Consider the following 22,758-nt stretch of genomic DNA (forward strand, 5'->3'; position numbering starts at 1 on the left):
AAACAACCATAGACTAGGTAACTTATAAACAACAGAAATTCATTTCTCACAGTTCTGGAGGCTAGAAGTCTGAAATCAGGGCACTAGCATAGTCAGGTTCTGGTGAGGACCTGCTTCTTACTTCACAGATGGCTGTCTTCTCACAATGTCCTCACGTGGCAGAGGGGCGAGAGAGCTCTCTAGGGTCTCTTTGATAAGGGCACTAATCCCATTTATGAGGGCTTCACCTTCATGACCTAATCATCTCTCAAAGGCCCCATGTCTAAATACCAAAAGATTGGGGATTAGGTTTTAAAATAGGAATTTTGGAGGAACAGTCTATAGCATTGATCTAATTTCTAAACGATGTTGGAGTTTTTGATTTTAATAATATATACATAAACTTCAAATTAGTACATTTCATTACTTATCTTTAATAAACCTTGTATTCTACCTGGAAGTGAATTTGGAAAACTCGCTACAGTTGGGGCCCCAATCCAGGGTCAGCTACACGTGTTTGTTTTAGGAATAATTTCATAATGATTGGAAATTGTTCAAGCTTTCCTTGTGTGCAGTTTGTATCTCCAACCCTGTGGTATTACATATTCTTGTGTTTAAGATTTGAAATTAAAAATGATAGAATGACAGAAGAGAAGAAACTCAAGTTCTGTTTCTTTGTCTTTACAAGCATGGTCCTCTGACCACTTGGAGATTTTATTTATGTAAAAGGTTTTTAAAGGTGAGGCAAAGTGAGAATTGTCAGGTATAATATTCTTGTTGGTAAATACAAGCTTTAGTTCATACACAAAATATTTTACTCAATTTGAATAACATCTTTGAAATTGACATTTATTCATTATTTCACTTGCCAATTGTTTTAAAACTAAAAACTATATCAAGAAAATTATGGGGCCGGCCCGGTGGCGCAAGCAGTTAAGTGCCCGTGCTCCACTGCAGCGGCCCGGGGTTTGCTGGTTCGGATCCCAGGCGCGTACTGACGCACCGCTTGTGCGGCCGTGCTGTGGCGGCATCCCATATAAAGTGGAAGAAGATGGGCATGGATGTTAGCCCAGGGCCAGTCTTCCTCAGCAAAAAGAGGAGGATTGGCAGACGTTAGCTCAGGGCCAATCTTCCTCACAAGGAAAGAAAAAAGAAAATTATAATTATTATTGAAAATAATTTTGCCATAGAGAGGAGAAAGGTGTTAAAAGAATCCACTCTGAGTGTCCAATACTCGAGGTACCCCATTAACTGGAAAATCCAAGACATGCTCACTCATACGTCTGGAGTTGGTGTCATCCGCCTGAATGCCGGATCTTCTCCACAATGCTGCTCATCCTCCAGTAGGCTAGACCGGCTTCCTCACAAGATGATCTCAGTGCAGCATTCCTAAAAGTGAAGGTGGAAGCTGCAAGGTCTCTTAAGACCCAACAACAGAAGTAACCTAAATTTCACTTTCCCTGCATTCTGCTGGTTACAGCAAATCATACGACCAGCTCACACTCAATGGACGGGCAAAAAACTTCACCTCTGGATAGGAGGGGCTGCAAATTTTAATTATATATATACACATATATATATATAGGCTTCCCTCAGGGGGTCCTATGTAGTGCAATTTAAAAACTCTCTAAGTAAATTGCTGTGGAAAACTCATTTATTTCCTCTTACTTTGAAAGTATTAGGTTCCTGGTGTGGTAGGAGCTCCTGGAAATACTGCCTTTCAGTCCATCTGGCTGCTCCCCTCCCTCTTTTGGGTAATTATTGCTAATTACTTGTAGGTGTTAGCAATTAATACCGATTGACCTCAGCTGTGCACCCTCAGGCTTTGGCATCATACGTGCTCATGTCCTTCAAGACCAAATATTTTAAAAATCTCTCGCTTGCCCCTTTGACCTCTTGAGTGGTTCTTTTCAGATCTCAATTCTAGTCAGCTTGGTGGGGCAATTAGGGTCTGTCTGTAAGATCCCCCTGGGAGAGGATTATTTTTGAAGCAATTTAGTTTGCCAGTGACAGTAGGAGATAGAACAAGAACCTAATTAATAAGAATTTGATTTGATTGTGGACCAAATCTGACCAAAGCGGGAAGGAATGCTTTTCTTCCTCTGACCTCTCATAGCCATTTATTTTGACTCATTTTATGGCAAACTCACTTTTAACTTTTATTATGCTTACTTGTGCAATGGCAGCTCTCTCCTGGTAGACTTTGAACGCCCTGAGGGCAGGGTTCCTGGTATTCTCTACCTTGTATCTTTCACAGCATCTTAGTTTGACCACATGGTGAGCCTAGTAAACATCTACTGATGAATTAATCAAAACTTTCTCTGTGTATTACCATTCCTGATACACCAAAAGAATTTAAAGTTGAAGAGTTAGGTGTAACCCTTAACCCCCTACACCAGAGAGGTAAATATCATGATGCAAGAACAGCTAACCCGGGAAAGCAGAAATTAAATTTGTGGACCTTGATTCCGTATTTCTATTCTCAAGGCTAATTTTTCATCTGCTTCAATGTAAGATCCTCCACAAAAGAAAATCATTATTCCATGTTTCTTGAGGTGTAAAGGAAAAACCACAAAACACACACTTTCATTTCCTGAAGTTTCCAGTAGAAGCAGGAGCATATACGACGCTTCCTCCACGGCCACCCTCTGGACCGTGGCAATGCTCATCTTTGTTCTCTTAGCCTTGTCACCTTTTCATTTCCTTCAGCTGTGTGTGTCTTCCAGCCTTTGTCTGCTGCCCAGAGAATGAGTATTATCTTAATGAATAAATGACCACTTGAGGAAATGAAAGAGTACTATCAATCTTTTTACAAATCTATCTAATGGTTATTTGCAAAAGCAGTGAAAATACTGAAACACTTCTGGTTGTCAAGAACACAGTCAGAAAAAAAATATCCAAAGGATCCAAACTAGTGTTGTTCTGTCCAAAGTGAATTAACTACATCATTCTGTATTGCTTCGTTTAAAATTTGCTTTGTTGTTTGTTATCAGTTTCACTTGTCGATATTACCTAAATCAGTGGTTCTCACACTTTAGCTAACATTAGAACCACCCGGAGGGCTTGTCAAACCACAGACAGCTGGGCCTACTCCCAGAGTTCCTGAATCAGTAGGTCTGGGTTGGGGCTTAAAAATGAGCATTCTCGATAAACTCCTAGGTGATCTTGATATTCCTGGCTCAGGGACTACACTCTGAGAACCTCGCACTTGACGATGTACGGCTCCCCTTTGTGTATGTATGACATTCCTAACTCCAACCCCTCCTTAGAATAGCTCATGTAATTCTGGACAATTCATCACCTGGTAAAATACTTAAAACCACAGTCATGTTTAGTTGAAAAGCATCTATCATTGATAAATGCACAATGAAAAAATAAATAAACATGAATAGAAAAAATTCAAAATAAAGTGACACAATCAAAATTTAAAAATTTTGTGAAGCTGTAGGCCATTTCACTAATCAATATATCAAAATGATTTACTAAATACAAATTAAGTACACTTCAATAAATAAAATTAAATTCTGTCCTTTGAGCTAACCAATATACCGTATAATGTTACTATATCTGAGATGGTTTCATTTTAGGGGTAGAGGCAGAGAAAGTGTCTGAAGGGGGAATATCGAGGCCAGTAATGTCCACAAATAATGTCTTTCAGGGAAGGTCCTAGGTAAAGACCAGGCACATAATGTGAAGGAAAGAGAGAAAAAAAGAATAAGTTGCCAGGTTAAGGCTTTTGCTCATAGTAAAGAGAAATATTCAAAAAAGATGGCATCTCTATGATGGTACAGAAAGTACAGGGCCCCCATCCATAGTCCTCAAACCCATGTCTTCACCCCTACCCCTCTGCAGCTTCCAAATTAGACACACACACGGTGTCCCCCTCAACACCATATTCTGTAGGCTACTATCTATCTGGTAGCCCCACTTTCTATCACAGGGCACTCTTCGTTGTTTATTGAATGTTTATTCATGTTTTTTAAAGGAGCAAATGAATGACTATGTAATAGAAATAAAGAAAAGTTATAAACTTAGAAGAGGAGGGAACTGCTTTTTGCTCTGGAGTAGAACAGGTAGTGTTTTGGCTAAGGATGCTCTTTACCTTTGTAGAGTTAGACGGAGGTGACCATTGGCAGATCTGCTGTGTACAGCTATACACTATAGTACTCCAGAGGCACCATTCATATAGACTACAATGTAAATGGAAACCCCAAAACTCCTGGGGAGCATGAGATGCCTAATTAGACACAGTGGCCCTGTGGAGCACCAAAGGAGAGTAAGAGTTAGATGCTGAGGGCTGGGTCTAGGCTACAGAGGAATTCTATAGTGTGGGGATTAGGAACTAAGACTTTGGGGTAAGAGAAATTCTATTCAGTTCTTACCTGTGTGCTATGTGGAATAGATTTAATCTCTCTCAGCCACAGCTTACTCATCTGCTATGAGAGTTAAATACAATCTTGCTCATGCTACCTGTAAAATGCCAGGAAATATACCTTTCTCAACTGGTTTGACTTCTTCTCTCCATGACCTTGAACTGCTTCTGATTTCAGGCAACTGTGGGAATGTTAGCTCCAGTTTATTTCTGGTCCTGGAACTAGCCCCAGCCCAACTAATTCAGCCTCTCCAAAGTTCTCTCCTGCTGTGACAATTTGGTAATTTAGGCCTCTTGTGTCACAAAGAAACATCTAAGGTTAGTAGTGTGCTAGCAGATATTTAACAACCAGCTCTCTGGGGAAAAAAAAGAAAGAAAGAAAAGCCCTGATTTATAGTGTTTGCCGATATCTATGGTGTAAATACTCCCACTATGCCAATTTCAAGCAACCAAGCTGAAACCACTGAACGCAGAGTACAAAAGAAAACTACACCCCTGTTGGAGGGGCTCCAGCTTAGCACTACAAGGTGATTAGGAGTGTCCACCACTCCTTCCACTTAATCCTCTCTCCTGCCTCTACTTCCTCTGTCTTTTCCTCCTTTCTTTGATAATCTCCACAACCTGTTTGCCCACTTTTATCTGCCACTTCTTGGGACTTGCCAATGTCACTCAGAAATTCCATCAAATTTGCTTAGTCCTGCCAGTGGCCCCACAGCTTAAATTTCTGATCTCTACTCTATTGTTAATACATACAACCAAAAGAGTACCCAAATATTATCACCGAATGAGCTAAGAGTTGACCCTGGGGCCTCACGTGAATCTTAAAACCAAAGAAGCTCTGGCTATTAAATTTGTACCTAGGATGAGCCAATAATTGCCATTTTAATGTCTTCTATTTTCATGTAGGGATTACAAAATTTTCCATGGGCTGCTAAAGTATGAGGAAGCAGTAATGGTAGAGAAAAGAGACCTTTGTTGGATTTAGCTCTGCAAGCCCCATGCCATGCTCAGATTTTCAATTTCAAGTTTTATATGAATATTCAATCCCTTTCAATTGCGGATGAAGCAGAAGTACCTCTTGTGGACAGGATTATTTCCAGAACAAATATTGGGCCATACCACATTCCAAAAGATTTTCCCTCTCACCAAATCTAACCTCCCCTCAACACTCTTCCAATAGCTTTTGTAATTGAGTCTATTACCTAGAATCTTCTCCCACTTCTACCCTATTTCTAGCCCCAGCCCTCCTGTTCAAAAGAAGAGTGTAAAATACCAAGTTAAGTGAGTTAAGTGAGTCTTTGACAAAGTGGGGGAGGCAGGGGCCCCTGAGAGTCATGCTACCTAAAGGGCATTGTGGGCTAGGTACCAATTCAAGGCCGCCTTTCACCTGTTTGAGAATTAATAATCAGGTACATTCATGAGAGAACAGAGTGCTCCATAGCTGCAGACCAGTGATAATGTTCTTGCAGGAAGATAGTTAAGGTGCATTTATAAGTTTTCTGCTTGGTTTCAGAGACAGAGAAACATACTTAATATGGAGCTCATCTTACTCTTAGATATGAATTGTATAATTCAACTCTCTGGAGTCTAATGCAGAGCAATTGCCTCATCTTAGTGCAGCTTCATTATATGCTCTATGCTTTAACTGTTCACCTCTCTGTTTGGGTGCTCTCAGCTCCTAATAAGAACACTTTGAAATAGAGGGATCATTGTAAAAACAACCTTGGATTTAAACTTTTGGATGGATAGTAAATCAAGGTGTGGAACCATCTCTTTAAAAAGCCACTGAATCCCTAGGAAGGCCACATAAAATGCTGTTTCAAAACAATTTTGCTTTGTGTAATACATTTTCCTCACCCTGTTTCCATTATTGAATTTTTTTAATTTAATTGGAATTGTCCTATAGACTTGCTACCTGATTTTAAAAATGCTAAATAAGATAATCTCTTTGCAGGTGTTCCCTGCTTTTAAAATATATGCAATGAAATACAATCTCACAAAACAATTAGGAAGTAATTATTTGCATTAGAAAAAGAATTATCTGTTATAAAAGGTTTCATGCATTTTTTAAAAATACTGTATTTCGACAGTGAAGTTCAAATGTTATTGATTTACAACAATTGAAGAGAAGAAAAAAATCAAGAGGAGGAAAATAAAAACATATGAAAGATAAAAGAAACTATTTTTGGTTGGGGATAATAAATGCCACTAACAGTTGACTCAAATACCAATAATGGCATTACTGCCAAAAGATCATGTATTGCTCACCTAGACTTTTTAACCAGAGTCACTGATGCCCTCACCTGTTCCTGAGGCAACATTGAAATGAATGAACAAGGTCAACCGACCTGCTAGGGAGAGCTAGAAAAGGTCTTCTAGCCGTAGACCAATGCGCAAATGCAAGGGTAAGACTGGCCTCCTGGCTGGGATCTGGATATTCTGTCCAGGCTCAATTCCACTAAGTCCAGACACTGGCCAGGACTCAAACTTGAAAGCGCTAACTGATCTCAGCTGTGGCCTCCATGGTCCTGATCCTAGACTCCTGTTGCTTTGTCCCACCTGGCACACTGAACCTTTTCAAGAATGAGGGAAGAAACAAAGGTAGAAACAGACAGAAGTAACAATGCTACCTCCATAGGTGAGTTCCCCTTATTGCATGCACCACTTACCTGTTCTCTTGCGTTAGTTATTCTATGTCCCCATTTCCAGGGATTTCCTTGATTCTTGGCCATTTACCACCTAATTCTAACTCTTCTCTCGGCAACTGAAGCTTTTAATTTGTATCAGCTATATAGCTCACACATCTACCAAATATTTTCAATCTTGCTATGAACCCAATTCCTCCTGTCTCCCATACTCACCTCCTGTCCTGCCAGCTCTATGACAGGAGGCACACCTAACATATTCATTGCCCAATGCCCACTCACTGATCAGGATGAATCATAATCACAGTGATCCAATCAAGGCAATCCCACAGTCTCGAAATTTGTTCTCCATTTTTTCTTATTTGGTTCCAGCTTCCTCTTTCTAATCTTTGGTGCCATTTCTTATTGACAGCTCCATCTATAGTAGACATATTTTATGGCACGTTCTCAGCTCATCATGATTCCTTCTTCTCCAGGAAATTTTCCACCCCTTCACACGGTCAGGAGGTTACCCCTCAGCAGTCATGTTTGAACCAAGCAGTATTGGACGCATGATTAAAACCAGGCCAATCATAGTCTTTCCTGGGAAGTTGATATTGGAACTAGCAATGTCTTGCTTTATTGGACCTACGACATTTAAGCTCAGGAGGTAAGGACAGCATATTTCTATCACATGTCTGTAGAAAGAAAGAAACAGCAAATGTCTAGAAGGTAACCAAGATAAGAGAGAGAGAGAGGTGGATGAAGAGAGAGAGAAAAAGAATACCATAGGCTCCGCAAAGTCCTCTGTTAATATGATTGAGGTCCAGCTGATTTCCAGATCTAGGGTAAGACTTCCTTGTATCTTTATATATTCTCTAATTTTTGATTAAACTTTCCAAAGTTAGTTTCTATTACGTGGGCACAAAGAATCCTGACTAATTTACCACTCTAACCCCTCTGGTCTCTGGTTTCTCCAGGCAAGACTTTTAGCTTTTTCTGCACGACTCTGGATTTGAACCACTAATTATCCTTGTTTGGGCTTAACTTGGTAATATGCCCTCTCTGCACTGACCTTGAGCCTAGCTTCTGTCCCTTGCCCTGCCAGGCAGATCCCTCACCACCTATCCAATCTTGGGAAGAAAAGGGGTAGCATTTTTCCAAGACCCGGCTTTTACAGGGCACCTTTTATCATTATTATGAATGACCCAGAGTGACGGAACAGCTGCAAGACCCTGAGTCCACTGGAAAATATCCTGGGTTTGGGTTAGCAATGGAATTTTTTACTGTTCCCAATATTGTGTTACTGTTGGAGTCAAGTGACTGCCATGGTCTCCCCATTTATGTCCAGTTCTGCTCTGACCTCCCACTACTCCTCACTCTCATGCTAAGAGTGTCCCTCCCTCCCTCTTTTATAGGGTAGGACATGAGCATCCATAATGTCCACAGGCACTGAAATAGAAAACTGCCTAACAGACCTTTTTTCTCCAATTTTCTTACTTTCATCATTTAATAACTTTTTAAAAACCCAGGGAACTCGTACCCAAAGGAGCAACAGCGGATGGCTTTTTAGTGAACAAATTTCAACATAGTGGGTTTCATAATACTGAACATCAAGATATTAGGCATAACACAACAATTAGTATTAAGCCATAACAATTTTAATTAACAATTAGGTATTGAGCCTTCTGTCTGAAGTACTCAAAGAGTAGCATGGACCTCAATATACCAAAGACAGGAATTCTCCCCACTTTATGGAAAAAAGATCCAGTAACAGAGTGAAGACTTTGCAGCTTTAGTCCCAGCGTTCTTTTGACATCTACTATCTCTCAGATTTTTCTCTAGTTCTTAGGTAAATCACGCTGCCCCCATAATGCAGAGAATGCAGTAAACCTTGCACTGGAAACATTACTCAGAATAGGTTTCTTGTGCCTCTAGTGTCAATTCTGGGAGGGAAAGTGATATATGCGAGAAAATTGTCCCAACTTGAAAAGTTCTCTTACACACAGGGAGGCACTAAGGTGGGTAGAAAGAGCATTGACCAATGAGGCAAAAGAACTAGTTACTATTCCCTGCTCCACCATTAGCCCTGTGAACTCTTAAAGCCATTTAAACTGCCCAAGTGTCTGTTTCCTCATCTATACATTGGGGATAATAATAAACACTCCTCCTTCAGGGGATTGCCATGAGGATCAAATGAAAATGAGTAGGAAAGAATTTGCCTGGCATGGAGTGATAGTGTGAGAAACCACCACTGTATAAACCCTCCTTAATTTCATCCCTTAGAACTTATTATTTGACCCTATTAGAAACTTTCTTTTTCAGTTTAACTTTATTATTTGGTTAAATCACTAACCAGAATGTCACTTTTATTCCCTCAACAGGTTGCCCCAAGCATGAGCAGAAAAACCAGACCTATCAGCTAAGCCATAATGTCTGCAAAGACATGAAAAAATGCTAGGGCATGAGGTAAGGCTGACACCATCCTAAAAATGGATCAGAGATGAGATAATAAACGCAAAAGAGCTCTGAAAGTATAAAGCACTAAACTACTGTGTGTCGTTACTATTAATGAGGAGGGGTTGGGTTCAGTGACAGTATTTTGTGGCTGGGCCCAAGGTCACACAGTCAGACCTCAGACATTGCATAGACAGTTGCTGTTCTGACTAAGGAATGAATACCCTCTGTCATCCTCGTCCCTATATGGACCCCAAACATTACTCATGCTGCTTCATCATTCTTGTTTGAAGACTTTTGTTGATTTCTGAATGGGAATTTCTTAAAGGAATTTCCTTTCATAGCTACTTAAAAACACTGGAAAACAGCTTCCACACCTCTGGTATGTGTCATTCTGTCTGTGAGGATTCTTTAAAACTCTTTGGTTTCATTGGACTAAACATATGAGGACTAACTAAGGCAGGGGTCAACTCCATCTTTAGAAGAAATGAAAGTAGATGATACATAACTTGGTCATAATGATTGTTGGACACGACACTAAGGCAGCCACAGCCACCAAGCAAGCAAGTGCTGGTATTTTCTGTACTTGTTTAATGAGATGATTTTATAGTTCACATAGCAATGACCCTCTCAAGGGCAGTCTTACCAGAGAAACAGAATCTGAACATCCTTTCTCTAGTCTTCCCTTTATTCCCTCTCCTACCTGCCAAGCCAATACTCCTGAATCAGCATTCTTAACCATGGACTAAAGACCAAAGACTATGCAAATTCAAAACAAACTGTTTTAGGTGAATGGCTCACTGAGAGCATTTTAGTTACTCATCTCATTGCTTGTCACATTTATACTAAAAGCACAACAACAGCTAGAATATTGTATGTTTATTGGTTTAGTTTATAAAAATGACAACCACCAGTTCTAAGGGGTCTCTGTGATAAATGTTTCCCCAGCACTGAATGACAGACCTGAATAATAAAGACCTAAATGAAAAGCATCATGGAATTTGAAGGGACCTGAAATATCACATTATTCAATCTTGACAGTTTACCAGTGAGGAAGCTGAGGTCCAGGGGAGGGAATCCCTTGCCTGTGGGCAAGCACCCAGTTTATGGTCTCATCTTGTCCACTACTCTAGTTGTCACAACATGTTGAAGGTTCTCCGTGACTCCCTAAAAACAAGCGTTATTTCCAGTGCTAGCATGACATCTTTGCTCTCTAGGTGTTCCAAAGGGAAGAAAACTAAGGAAAATCATCAGTAGAATTTTTAAAATATGTTATCCTATCCTTATATTTATGAGTCTTTAGAACAAGATTCCATCAAAATTTTAAGATGTTTTCGATAGAAGATAGCACAAGGTCATATGAATTAAAATATGTATTTATTTAATTATGAAAAATATTCATAATTAATATTAGGCAAATAGCAAAATGCAGTAAAGTATCAAAGATTTGGAGAGGGGATCATTACTCCCCCACTGTTAAGTCACAGCATGGTAAATAGGCTATTCGGAAACGAACACTCTCATAAATACATATATGCCATTCTGAGTACCCCTCCATTTCAATAACACTAATTGCCCTTTTTTTCCTTGCTGCTCCTAGCCATATTTCTTGGAAAACAACAGCTGTGTTTATTCAAATAGCAGCATACTGATGACTTGATGATAGGGTAATCTGCTGGAATTCCAAGTGTGACGGTCCCAGAGACAACTTCTCAGCACACCAGAAAAGTATCCTTTGCAGAGTACAAAGCTTTGGAAAGGAATCCCCACTTTGTTAACACGTGGGATTGGGTGTTCTTTATTTCAACTGGTTGCGACATTGAATTTCTTCCAGCAAGTATCATATTTTCTATTTCTTGCAGAATAATCTTCCCATGCATCATTATCAAAAAGTAATCTGCAACATGAACATTTTCACTCCAATAGTTTCTAAGCAAAGGGATTAAACAGTACTTTGAACTACAATGAAAACAGCCACAAGATTCAGTTCAAAATCAGAGCAATAAATTCCACTTGTTGGTATTTTCTCTGAATCAACGGGTATTGGAAGGGATAATAATAGCTTAAGAAACCATTTACTGGAACCACAAAGCAAAAAAAAATTCCAAATCTCCCTGAGAATGTAATTAATTGAAGTGCAAGACTAATCTCCAAGGGTACCAAGATGTTAAACTTCTACAAGAAGTTAGTCATCTTCTTTAACAAAGGATGCATCGCTCAAGATACTTTTGCACTGAATATAAGACTTATAAAGGGTATTTAGAAACGAAATAAGTTCACAAAAAATCTAACCAACAATTTTAAAGTAATGAAGTAATTGGTCTCTTTTAACAATAACATGCATAACTGAGGAAGTTTTCAACTTTGTTCCTGAGATGATGTTTATCAAACACTTAATTCTTTTCTGTAGGAGGCATTGTCGTATCAACGTAAAAAGACAGATCTACTGTATTGATAATTATATAAAAAGTAACAATAACAACTAATACATATATAACACAATAAGGACACTTTCACGTGATTACATAAATTAGCGCTTTAAATGAAGTGGGTGATTTATTTTTTTTTCATGTGGGAAACCTGAAGCACAGAAATATTATCACTTGTCCAAGGTCATACAGCTAGTAAGGGATGGAGTTCAGATCCCAACCCAGGCCTCAGGCTCTACAGTCCATGTTCTTCATCAGGACACTATACTCCTCTCAAACGAAGCACAACATGCAGAAAAAATAATACACCAAGTGTTAAAAGCAAGAGTTTACAGTTATAAATAATCTTTAAAGACATTTACATAATATCTATACAAAAAAGGAGCATGTTAAAGGAGATTAGAGTTGGGGGACTTGCTAAGTCAGAGAATGTTTAATGTACAGATACACTTGATGTACAAGTGACTCAAAATCAATTGAGGAAGCTTATCTCCAGCAAGAAATTGGACATTTTTCATAAACACTATTCTCTACATTTCCTTAAGAGAGAAAAGGGAAATAGGCTTCTAAAAGAGTCCATTCGGGTTGGGTTAGACTTTGAGAAGAGATTTATGTCTGCCAAAATGAGTTTCTAAAAATATTTACAGAAATGGTTCTTCTAGATGTTTTGCTTATGTTTCGTTTTGCTGATTTTGGTTTTTAATACAGTAGAAGGCTACAAGACTAGAATGCTTTGGTGACTCCCCAAAAGGAGGTTAATTAATGGTCTCCATAACCTCATGAGGGCAATTCTGTCTTTGGAATAAAATGGGATGAGAACTTGATTCAGCAAATGATGAAGTCATACCGTTTCTTTACTCACTCTGAATATCCCTTGGAATGTTCTCAACACCACTAAACAAAACCCAAACCTCTTTTGTGTGCATTATATCTTTACTATAGATTTCAGATGGAAATTCCAAAAACAGAATGGCAATCTCAGGCTAAAATAGCATTTAGCTAGCACTTATGACAGAATTTCTCCTAAATTTGAATGAAAATTCCTAAAAAGGCACAGAAAAATATGAAAACTTTCTCAATTGCTCTCTCTCATTCTCTCTCTCCACACACACACATGCACACACACACACAAGTAGGCTGTGTATCTATACATATGTAGACACATACATATATATGTGTCTATATATGTGCTTATATATAAATATATATGCATGTGCATGAGTATCTGTGTGTTTATGTGTGCATATAAAATGAGAATGATGGTAGGCACAGGAAACAAAAAAGAGAAATTAAGTCTTAGAATTATAGAAGAATTATAGAGGTAGCCAAGGAAGAAAACAGAACAAATGGAATTGAAGCAATAAGTAAAGACATAACTAAAGAAAACATTCTAGGCTTGACAAAACGTCCTAAATACAGACACACACATATATATATACAGTTCACTATGTTCCAGGAAACATTAAGTAAAAGATATCTATATAGAGAGAAACTTTTGGGAAATATTTTCATTTCAAGAGTAAAGAAATCTCACATAAATATCTAGAAAAAATAATATATCTTACACTGAAAGGAACAAAAGTGAAGTTAACCTCAGACTTTTATTTCATAAACTAAATTGCAGAAGACAAAGGAACAAAATATATAGGATTTTGAAAGCAAATTCAATATCCAGAATAATCTACTTAAAATGTATAACTAATTACATCCTCATATTAAAACTCCTCAAAGATTTTCATTTCCCTTAGAACAAACTACCAAATACTAACATTGATTCACATGGTCATCCACAATTGAGCTTCTAACCACACCTCCTCTTCACTCTCAGTGCTCTGGTCTTTCAGACTCTTGAATTTGCCAAATGTTCGTACCTCTTTGCCATCACTCATAAGTTCCCCTTACTCAGAATATTCTTCCTCCAACACTGCACTTCTACTCAAATTCCAGGTCTCAATCTAATGTTTTTTGTGTTTGTTTGTTGTGTTTTGTTTGGTTTTAAGTAGAAGCTCTCAGTGACTGCAAAACTGGATCATTAGGTTTTCCCCTCTGACCTACACACTCATATATCACTCTTAATATTTCTCCTTATTATTTTTATCTCCCTTATATTTTATTTTTAATATCTGTCTTATCTAGTAAATTATAAGCTTCAAGAGAGCATGGACTACATCTATCATGTTCACTCTTGTAATTCTAATATTTAACATGGTGCCAGGTACATAGTAGGTATTTAATAAATAGTTGTTGTAGGAATGAATAAATTAATGAATAAAACACAAAGATATTCTTAAATATGTAAGAGCTTGAAAAATATATCACCTATATGCCATTCTTTTTGTGTGTGTGTGTGAGGAAGATCAGCTCTGAGCTAACATCCAAAGCCAATCTTCCTCTTTTTCCTGAGGAAGATTGGCCCTGGGCTAACATCCATGCCCATCTTCCTCTACTTTATATGGGACGCCACCACAGCATGGCTTGACAAGCAGTGCATTAGTGCGCACCTGGGATCCGAACCTGCGAACCCTCGGGCCGCTGATACGGAGCATGTGCACTTAACCGCTACGCCACCAGGTGGGCCCATGCGTACCACTCTTTAAGAGAGAGAAAGAGCATGTGTGTGTGCGTGCACGCGCGTGTGTGTATTCCAACCACCCGAAATGTTAAATTAAGAGCTCAAAAATGGAAACAATGTGGTGTAAAATGACCAAATGTGACCACTAATCAGTTAAATATCGATTCATCTTCAAAAATATCAACAATATTTCATAATATTAAACACAAAATAAATTTGAAGTTAACAAAGATTACCAGTAATATCTATCAGTCACAGCAGTGTGGCTGATTTTTATTTTTTGTATGTTCTTTTATATTTACCAGATAGTCTACAATAAGCATATAATATTTTTCTAATTGAAGAAAAGCAATAGATATTGAAAAAATAACAGTTAAAAAAATATTGAGTTGGGGCCGGCCCCGCGGCCTGGTGGTTAAATTCGGTGTGCTCTGGTTTGGTGGCCAAGGTTCACGGGTTTGGATCCCCAGCATGGACCTACACCATTCATCAGCTGTGCTGTGGCAGCAACCCGCATACAAAATAGAGGAAGATTGGGACAGATGTTAGTTCAGGGAGAATCTTCCTCAGCAAAAAAAAAAAAAATTAAGTCAACTGATTCCATTAGTAAATTCTTTAAAAGGTTAAAGAAGAAGTATTCCCATGTGCTACAAATATTCAAGAGATACAATTAGAAAACATATATGATTTCTGGGATGATGGAATAGAAATACTTTTTCCTATTCCTCCCACTAAGTACAACTAAAAACCCTGGCTGTTATATACAAAACAGACATCAGAAGAAAGGTGGAAAGAAGAAGACAAACTGAATAGGAACTTCATGACCCAAGAAATGACACTGTGGCGAGGCCCTGGGTCTTCTTTATGCCTTATACATCTGAGAATTGGATCTTAAGAAACTGGAGACCTCAAAGAAATAATAGCTGAAAATTTTCCAAATTTTGAAAGACATATAAACCTACAGATTCAAGAAGCTGAGCAAACTCCAAACAGGAAAACAGTAAGAAATGCACACTAAGACACATCATAGTCTAGCTTCTGAAAGCAAAGACAAAGAAAAAAATCTTAAAAGTAGTGAAATAGAACAATAGCTTACTCATAAAGAAAAAACAATTTGAATGAGAGTGGTTTTGTTATCAGAAACCATAGGTTAGAAGGAAGTAATACATTTATTAAATACTGAAAGAAAAGACTGTAAACCAAGAATACTATACCCAGAGAAAATATCTTTCACAAATAAAAGATATCAAGACATTCTCAGGTAATGGGAAACTCAAGAGAATTTGTCTCAAGCAGACCTATCCTAAAAGAATGGCTAAAGGAAGTTCTCTAAACAGAAAGGAAATGATAAAAGTAGGATCCTTGAAACATCAAGGAGACAGAAAGAAGATGGTAAACAAAAATGTGAACACAATACACTTTCCTTCTTTTCTTCAGTTTTCTAAATTATGTTTGATGGTTGAAGCAAAACTATAACACTGTCTGATATGATTCTAAATGTAAGTAGTGGAAATATTTAAAACAATCATTATAAACTGAGAAGGATAAAGTAACATAAATGAAGATCTAATTAACTTGAACCAGTAAAATGAAAACATCAATAGACAGTGATGTTATATAATATAACGTAATACCTGCCGCAACCACTATACAAAAAAGATACACTGAGAAGCACTGTAAACAAATCAAAATAGAATTCTAAAAATGTTCAAGTATCCCATAGGAAGGCAAGAAAAAGAAAACAGAAAAAGGAAAATAAAGAGAACAAACAGAAAAGAAGTGGTAGATTTAAACTCTAACACAACAATAATTACATTAAATGTTAATGACCTAAATACAACAATTATTCAATTCACAGTGAATTAAAAAAATATAAGCCAACTGGGGGCCAGCCTGGTTATGCAGTGATCAAGTTCACATGCTCCACCTCAGTGGCCCAGGGTTCACAAGTTCAGATGCCAGGTGCAGACCTACACACCACATATCAAACCATGCTGTAGCAGGTGTCCCACATATGAAGTAGAGGAAGATGGGCATGGATGTTAGCCCAGGGCCCATCTTCCTCAGCAAAAAGAGGAGGATTGCCAACAGATGTTAGCTCAGTGCTAATCTTCCTCTCCAAAAAATAAAATATGTATATATATATTATATATATATAATATATATAGTTTATATTATATATATATAGTTTATATTATATATATATATATATATACACACACACACACACATATATTTGCCAACTGTATGCTGTCTATAGGACACTTATTTAAAATATAATTATGCAGGCAGATTGAAAGTAAAAGGATAGAAAGATACACCCTGTAAACATTAATCAAAGGAAATCAGGAGTTGCTATATTAATATCATATGAAATAGACTTCAGAGCAAAGAATATTACCAGAGATAGAGAGAGATGTTATGGAATGATAGCAGAGTCAACCCATCAAGAAGACATAGCAATCCTAAATGTATATGCACCAAATAAGAGAACTGCAAAATATGTGGAAAAAAAAACCTGATAGAAGTAAAAAGAGAAATAGACAAATACAAAATTATAGTTGGAGACTTCCACTCTCTTTTCTCAACAATTGATCAAACAACTAGGTAGAAAATCAACAAAGATCTAAAAGAATTCAACAACATGATAAACCAACAACACCTAATCAACATTTATAGAATAATCTATCTAACAACAGGAGAATAAACACTCTTTTCAAGTTTCCTTGGAACATATTCTAAGAAAAACCATATTCTGGGCTATAATACAAACCTCAAGAAATTTAAAAGAAAGAATTGAAATAGTGGAGAGTGTGTTCTCTGACCACAAGTAAATCTAATCAGAAATCAATAACAGAAAGATAAAGGAAATCTCCAAACACCTGAAAATTAAACAACACACTTCTAAATAATTTGAAAGTCTCAAGAGAAATAAAATAATATATTGAACTAATGAAAATGTAACTACAGCATGACAAAATTTGCAGAACACAGCTATCACAATACTGGGAGAGAAATTTATAGCACTAAATATATGCATTAGAAAAGAGGAAAGATCTCAAATCAACGACCTAAGCTATCACTACAGAAACCTAGAAAAAGAAAAGCAAAATAAATCAAAATAAGTAGAAGGGAGGAAATAATAAAGATAAGAACAGAAATCAATGAAATTGAAAACCAAAAAATGATAGAGAAAATCAATGAAACAAAGAGCTGAATCTTTGAAAATGTCAACAGAATTGACAAACTTTTAGAAAGACTGATGAAATAAAAATAGGGCATAAATTATCAAAACTCAGGAATTAAAAAGGAAATATCACTCGAGATCCTGCAGACATCAAAATGATAATAAGGAAATACTGTGAACAACACTACACAGACAATTTGACAATTTGGATGAAATGGAGAAATTCCTTAAAAAATATGAACTACAACAACCCACCCAATATGAAATAAGTATTTGAATAGCTGTATAACTATAAAGGAACTTTGTTTGAAGTTTAAAACTCACCCCCCAAAAATCTCCAGGCCCAGATTATTTCACTGGAGAATTCTACCAAATGTTTAAAAATGAATTAACACCAATTCTACACAATCTCTTTCAGAAAAAAAAAGAAGAGGAAACTTCTAAATTCATTTTATTAACTAGTATTACCCTAATATCAAAACCAAAGACAGCATAAATAAAGAAAAATACAGACTAATATCTCTCATGAATATAGATACAAGAATTTTTAACAAAGTATTAGCAGATAAAATTAAGTAATGTATAAAAAGAATTATACTCCATGGATAAAAGATATTTATTCTAGGGATGCAAGGTTGGTACAATATTTGAAAATTATCAGTGTAATCCTCCATATTAACAGGCTAAAGAAGAAAAATCATAGGATTATATCAATCAATACAGAAAAAAAGCATTTGACAAAATTCAACACCAATTCATGGTATAAACTCAGGAAAACAAATAGAAGGAAACATCCTCAACTTGGTAAGCATCTATTTAAAAAAACCTAATGCTAACATCATACTTATTGTGAAAGACTGAATGTTTTCCCCCTAAGAACCAGAACAATGCAAGTATATCTGCTTTCTACACAAGTTCTAGCTAGTGTAATAAGGCAAGAAAGGAAATAAAAAGCAGACAGATTGGAAAAGAAAAAGTATAACTGTCCCTTTTTGCAATGACATGATTGTCTATATAGAAACTCCCAGATAATCTACAAAAAAAACCCAAAAAAGTAAAAAACAAAAAACACTCCTGGAACTAATGAGTGAGTTCAACAAATTTGCAATATACAAAATAAACATATGAAAATCAATTTCCAATTAGCAGATTTGAACAACACTATGGACCAATGGACCTAACAGACATATACAGAACATATCATCCAAGAGTAGCAGAATACACCTTCTTTTCAAGCACACACAGAAAAATCTCAGGATAGATTATATGTTAGGTCACAAAAAAAGATTTAACAAATTCAAGATGATAGAAGTTATATCAAGTATCTTTTCCAACTACAATGGTATGAAACTAGACATTAATAACAGGAGAAAAATCAGAAAATTCAGAAATACATTGAAAGTAAACAACAATCTCCTGAACAACTAATGGATCAAAGAAGGAATCAAAAGGGAAATCAAAAAAATCTTGAAACAAATGAAAATGGAAACACAACATACCAAAACTTATAGGATACAGCAAAAGCAGTTTTAAGAAGAAAGTTTATAGTTACAGATGCATACATTAATAAATAAGAAAGATCTCAAATAAACAACTAAAAAATTGCACACTTCAAGGAAATATAAAATGAAACAAACTAAGCCCAAAGTTAGCAGAAGGAAGGAAATTATCAGATTAAAGTAGAAATAAATGAAATAGAGAATAAGAAAACAATAGAAAAGATTAACAAAACTAAGAGTTGGTTTTTTGAAAAAATAAACAAAATTGACAAAACTTTAGCTAGACTAACCAGGAAAAAAAGAGAAGACTCAAATAAATAAAATTATAAATGGAAGAGAGGACATTACAATTAATATCACAGAAATACAAAGGATCATAAGAAACTACTCTGACCAATTAAAGCCAACAAATTAGACAACCTAGAAGAAAGGGATAAATTCCTAGAAACGTAAAACCTACCAAGACTGAATCATGAAGAAATAGAAAATCTGAACAGACCAATAAGTAAGGAGATTGAATCAGTTATCAAAAATCTCACAACAAAGAAAAGCCCAGGACCAGACAGTTTCACTGGTGAATTCTACCAAACATTTAAAGAAGAATTAACACCAATCCTTCTCAAGCTCTTCCAAAAAATTGAAGAGGAGGGGACACTCCCTAACTCATTTCATGAGGCCAGCATTACCAGCGCTTTGATACCAAAGCCAGATAAGGACACTATAAGAAAACAAAACTACAGGCCAATACCGCTGATGAATATACATATAAAAATTTTCATCAGAATACTAGCAAATTGAATTTGAAAGCACAGTGAAAGAATCATACACCATGATCAAATGGGATTTATCCCTGGGATACAAGAATGGTTCAACATATGCAAACCATAAATGTGATATGCCACATTCATAGAATAAAATATAAAAATAATATGATCATCTCAATAGATGCACAAAAAGCATTTGGCAAAATTCAACATCCTTTCATGATAAAAAAAACTTTCAACAAATTGGGTATAGAAGGAATGTACCTCAACATAATAAAGGCTATTAACGACAAGCCCACAGCAACTATTATACTCAATGGTAAATGGTTGAAAACTATTTCACCAAGATTAGGAAAAAGACAAGCCTGTCCACTATCACCACTCCTATTCAACATAGTACTATAAGTTCTAGCCAGAACAATTAGGCAAGTTAAAGAAATAAAAGGCATCCAAATTGAAAAGGAAGAAGTAAAATTGTCTCTGTTTGGAGATGACATGATTATATATATAGAAAATCCTAAAGACTCCGCCAAAAAACTGTTAGAATAAACAAATTCAGTAAAGTTGCAGGATACAAAACCAAAATATAAAGTCAGTTGCATTTCTATACTAACAATAAAGTATCTGAAAAGGAAATAAAGAAAATAATTCTATCTACAATAGCATCAAAAACAATATAAATACTTAGGAATAAATTTAACTAAGGGGGTGAAAAATCTGTACACTGAAAACTATAAGACATTGATTAAAGAAATTGAAAAACACACATATAAATGGGAAAGATATCCCATGTTCTTGGACTGGAAGAATTAATACTAAAATATCTGTACTTCCCAAAGCCATCTATAGATTCAGTGAAATCTCTACCAAAATTCCAATGGCATTTTTCACAGAAATAGAACAAACAATCCTAATATCCATATTAGGAACCACAAAAGATCCCAAATAGCCAAAGCAATCCTGAGAAAGAAGAACAAAGCTGAAGGCATCACACTTTCTAATTTCAAACTATATTACAAATCTATAGTAACCAAAACAGTATGGTACTGACATAAAAACAAACACGTAGACCAATGGAACAGAATCAAGAGCCCAGAAATAAACCTAGGCATATACAGTCAACTAATATTTGGCAAGTGAGCCAAGAATACTCAGTGAGGAAATCATAGTCTCTTCAATAAGCTGTGCTGGGAAAACTGGATATTCAAATGCAAAAGAATAAAATTGGATCCCTATTTCACACCACTCACAAAAATTAATTCAAAATGGATTAAAGACTTAAACATAAGACATGAAACCTCAAACTCCTAGAAGAAAACATAGTGAAAAAGCTCCTTGACGTTGGTCTTGGTAATAACTTCTTGGATGTGACACCAAAAACAAGCAACAAAACCAAAAGTCAACAAATGACACCACATCAAACTAAAAAGTCTCTGCACAGCAAAAGAAACAATCAACAAAATGAAAAAGGAACCTACGGAATGGGAGAAAATATTTGCAAACCACGTATCTGACAAATGGTTAATATCCAAAATATATAAGGAACTCACATATAACTCAATAGCAAAAAAAAAAAAAAAAAACAATAATCCAATTTAAGAACTGGTAAAGGATCTGAATAGACATTTTTTCAAAGAAGACATACAAATGGCCAACAGGTACGTGAAAAAGTGCTCAATATCACTAATAATCAGGGAAATGCAAATCAAAACCACAATGAGATGTCATCTCCCACCTGTTAGAATAGCTGTTATCAAAAAGACAAGAGATAACAAGTACTGTCCAGAATGTGGAGAAAAGGGAACTGTTGTACACTGTTGATAAGAATGTAAATTTGTACAGCCAGTATGGAAAACAGTACAGAGGTTCCTCAAAAAATTAAAAATAGAACTTCCATATCATCCAGCAATCCCAATTCTGAATATATGTCCAAAGGAAACAAAATCATCTCAGAGAAATATTTGTACTCCCATGTTCATTGCAGCATTATTTACAGTAGCCAAGACAGAGCAATAACCTTAGTGTCTGTCGACAGATGAATGGATAAAGAAATTGTGATATGTATACACACAATGGAATACTCAGCCATAAAAAAAGAAGGAAATTCTGCCATTTGCAGCAATATGGATGAACCTGGAAGGCATTATGCTAAGTGAAATAAGTCAGACAGAGAAAGATAAATACTGTATGATCTCACTTATATATGAAATCTAAAAAAGCCAAACTCATAGAAACAGAGAGTAGATTGGAGGTTGTCAGGGGCCGAGAGGTGGGGGAAATGGGGAGATGATGGTCGAAGGGTACAAACTTTCAGTTACAAGATGAATAAGTTCTGGGGATCCAATGTACAGCATGGTGACTATAGTTACCAATGCTGTATTGTATGCCTGAAAGTTGTTAAGAGAATAATGTTCTCATCACACATACAATAAAATGATAACTATGTGAGGTGATGGATGTGTTAACTGACCTAACAGTGGTAATCATTTCACAATATATATGTTTATTGAATCATCACATTTTACACCTTAATGTTGTACGTGTTGTATGTCAATCATATCTGAATAAAGCTGGAATAAATCAATATCTATTGATTTATAGCAACAAACTAGCAACAAACACACATGGACACTGAAACCAAAAGTACAATACCAATTACAATCATTTCCTCCAAAATGAGAAACTTAGGTGTAATTATAACAGAACATGTACAGGACTCCTATGCTACAAACTACACAATGCTGATGAAAGAAATTATAGAAGATCTAAAGAAATAGAGAGATATACTGTGTTTATGGATTAGAATATTTTACACAGTAAAGATATTAACTTTCCCCAAATTGATAACAAGTATCATGCAATTTCTATCACAATC

The sequence above is a fragment of the Ceratotherium simum genome, chromosome 9, assembly GCF_057802395.1.
Source record: "Ceratotherium simum simum isolate JZ-2026a chromosome 9, ASM5780239v1, whole genome shotgun sequence".
Classification (NCBI taxonomy): Eukaryota; Metazoa; Chordata; class Mammalia; order Perissodactyla; family Rhinocerotidae; genus Ceratotherium; species Ceratotherium simum.